At 39.4% G+C, this 3,654-nt stretch overlaps 1 non-coding gene across 1 annotated transcript; it reads left to right on the top strand.

The window, feature by feature from the left end:
- Positions 1–2,923: 2,923 nt before the first annotated feature.
- On the top strand, positions 2,924–2,995 carry TRNAR-UCU (transfer RNA arginine (anticodon UCU)). Its single transcript has one exon. It is a non-coding gene; the product is annotated as a tRNA-Arg (tRNA).
- The last annotated feature ends 659 nt before the right edge of the window (positions 2,996–3,654 follow it).

The raw sequence follows: 3,654 nt of genomic DNA on the forward strand, positions 1-3,654 counted from the left end.
TTATCAGAACATTTTTGCTTCTCACTTTGGGCAATTAGCAATAATCTTTCTATGGACGTCCGGAAATCTGTTTCATGTAGCTTGGCAAGGAAATTTTGAATCATGGATACAGGATCCTTTACACGTAAGACCTATTGCTCATGCGATTTGGGATCCTCATTTTGGTCAACCCGCTGTGGAAGCCTTTACTCGAGGAGGTGCTGCTGGTCCAGTGAATATTGCTTATTCTGGAGTTTATCAGTGGTGGTATACAATAGGATTACGCACCAATGAGGATCTTTATACTGGAGCTCTTTTTCTATTATTTCTTTCTACGCTGTCCTTAATAGCGGGTTGGTTACATCTACAACCCAAATGGAAACCAAGCCTTTCGTGGTTCAAAAACGCGGAATCTCGTCTCAATCATCATTTGTCAGGACTTTTCGGGGTAAGTTCTTTGGCTTGGACAGGACATTTAGTTCATGTTGCTATTCCCGCATCCAGGGGGGAGTACGTTCGATGGAATAATTTCTTAGATGTATTACCCTATCCCCAGGGGTTGGGACCCCTTTTGACGGGTCAATGGAATCTTTATGCCCAAAACCCTGATTCGAGTAATCATTTATTTGGTACCGCTCAAGGAGCGGGAACTGCCATTCTAACTCTTCTTGGGGGATTCCATCCACAAACACAAAGTTTGTGGCTGACCGATATGGCTCACCATCATTTAGCTATTGCATTTATTTTTCTCATTGCCGGTCACATGTATCGAACTAACTTCGGAATTGGGCACAGTATTAAAGATCTTTTAGAAGCGCATACTCCTCCGGGGGGTCGATTAGGGCGTGGGCATAAGGGCCTTTATGACACAATCAACAATTCGATTCATTTTCAGTTAGGTCTTGCTCTAGCTTCTTTAGGGGTTATTACTTCCTTAGTAGCTCAACATATGTACTCTTTACCTCCTTATGCATTCATAGCACAAGACTTTACTACTCAAGCTGCTTTATATACTCATCACCAATATATTGCAGGGTTCATCATGACAGGGGCTTTTGCTCATGGAGCTATTTTTTTCATTAGGGATTACAATCCGGAACAGAATGAGGATAATGTATTGGCAAGAATGTTAGACCATAAAGAAGCTATCATATCTCATTTAAGTTGGGCTAGCCTCTTTCTAGGATTCCATACCTTGGGCCTTTATGTTCATAACGACGTCATGCTTGCTTTTGGTACTCCAGAAAAGCAAATCTTGATCGAACCTATATTTGCCCAATGGATACAATCTGCTCATGGCAAGACGACATATGGGTTCGATATACTCTTATCTTCAACGAATGGCCCCGCTTTCAATGCGGGTCGAAGCCTATGGTTGCCCGGATGGTTGAATGCTGTTAATGAGAATAGTAATTCGCTTTTCTTAACAATAGGACCTGGGGATTTCTTGGTTCATCATGCTATTGCTCTAGGTTTGCATACAACTACATTGATTTTAGTAAAGGGCGCTTTAGATGCACGCGGTTCCAAATTAATGCCAGATAAAAAGGATTTTGGATATAGTTTTCCTTGTGACGGCCCAGGGCGCGGCGGTACTTGTGATATTTCTGCTTGGGACGCATTTTATTTGGCAGTTTTCTGGATGTTAAATACCATTGGGTGGGTTACTTTTTATTGGCATTGGAAACATATCACATTATGGCAGGGCAACGTTTCACAATTTAATGAATCCTCCACTTATTTGATGGGATGGTTAAGAGATTACCTATGGTTAAACTCTTCACAACTTATCAATGGATATAATCCTTTTGGGATGAATAGTTTATCGGTATGGGCGTGGATGTTCTTATTTGGACATCTTGTTTGGGCTACTGGATTTATGTTCTTAATTTCCTGGCGGGGGTATTGGCAGGAATTAATTGAGACTTTAGCATGGGCTCATGAACGCACACCTTTAGCTAATTTAATTCGCTGGAGAGATAAGCCCGTGGCTCTTTCCATTGTGCAAGCAAGATTGGTTGGATTAGCTCACTTTTCCGTGGGTTATATATTCACTTATGCAGCTTTCTTGATTGCCTCAACATCAGGCAAGTTTGGTTAATTTAGTTTGTTTTTTTGTACTGTATCAGCACCTAGTTCATTACTCTTGATAGAGAGGGAGGATCTGCCTTTTTAGATTTCTTTTTCTATTTATTTTTCCATCTAGGATTAGAACCGTATACTTGGTAATAATAGCAACGACACATTATGGCAAAAAAAAGTTTGATTCAGAGGGAGAAGAAGCGGCAGAAATTAGAACAGAAATATCATTTGATTCGTCAATCTTTAAAAAAAAGATAAGAAGCAAAGTTTCTCCCTTGAGTTTGAGTGAAAAAAACGAAAATGCGAGAAAAATTGCAATCCCTACCGCGTAATAGTGCACCTACACGCCTTCATCGACGTTGTTTTTTGACCGGAAGACCTAGAGCTAACTATCGACATTTTGGGCTATCCGGACACGTACTTCGAGAAATGGTTTATGAATGTTTGTTACCGGGTGCAACAAGATCCAGTTGGTAAGGATAAAATACCCTTTCGTATTTGTATGGATTTCTGGAATTGATAATCATAGAGGAGCCCTCTTTACCATTCTGTATAAATGGACTATTCTATTTGTATAGATATTGGTAGAGGGGCGTATCCAACCCTCTTTTATCCACTAGTTACCCCTCTTTAGTTTAAGAGTATAGAGCAGTTTGGTAGCTCATAAGGCTCATAACCTTGGGGTTGCGGGTTCGATTCCCACTACCGCCTCCATACTCCTTCTTTATGATATATGCATGATATAATATATACATCATGCATTTGTATCTGGATTTTTTGATTTCCTAAAAGAGTTTTGGTCTAACAGTTTTTTCTCGGAAGAAGCAAAAAAATAAAAGAAAGAATAAAATATGAAAGAAAAGCGTCCATTGTCTAATGGATAGGACAGAGGTCTTCTAAACCTTTGGTATAGGTTCAAATCCTATTGGACGCAATCTTATTTCTATCTATTCTTTAAATAACTATACTAAACTAAAAACAAAGAAAACTTTTTTGCATGATTCAAATGAAAAAGCTTTCTCAACGATTCCTATTCTACTAACAAGAGTAGACATGCAAAATTTATTTGTTACTGAAGAGAAAACCGTTCCAGCTGTTCCTGAATAGCTTCCTTCAAAAGGATTTCCGCTTGCTCGGTGAATGTCTTGCTAGAAGATATAATTTCTTGGAATTGAGGTTTAGTATCTTTTAGATGTTTACGTAACTCATCCAGAAATTTATTTACCTGTTCAATTTCTAACGAATCAAGATATCCTCTTGTTCCGGTATAAATAGTAGCTATCTGCTCTTCCACTGGGAGAGGATTTGCCTGGGATTGTTTAAGCAATTCCCTTAATCGTCGACCCCTTGCCAATTGATTCTGACTTGTTTTATCGAGAGCAGAGGCGAATTGTGCAAAGGCTTGTAACTCTGCGAATTGCGCTAGTTCCAATTTTGATTTGCCAGCTACTTGTTTCATGGCTTTAATTTGAGCCGCGGATCCTACTCTGGAAACAGAAATACCCACATTAATAGCGGGTCGAATTCCGGCATTGAATAGATCCGCAGATAAGAATATTTGTCCATCTGTAATGGAGATTACATTAGTAGGAA

This window comes from Triticum urartu, unplaced genomic scaffold (assembly GCF_056163025.1).
Source record: "Triticum urartu cultivar PI428250 unplaced genomic scaffold, HENAU_Tu73 scaffold404, whole genome shotgun sequence".
Lineage (NCBI taxonomy): Eukaryota > Viridiplantae > Streptophyta > Magnoliopsida > Poales > Poaceae > Triticum > Triticum urartu.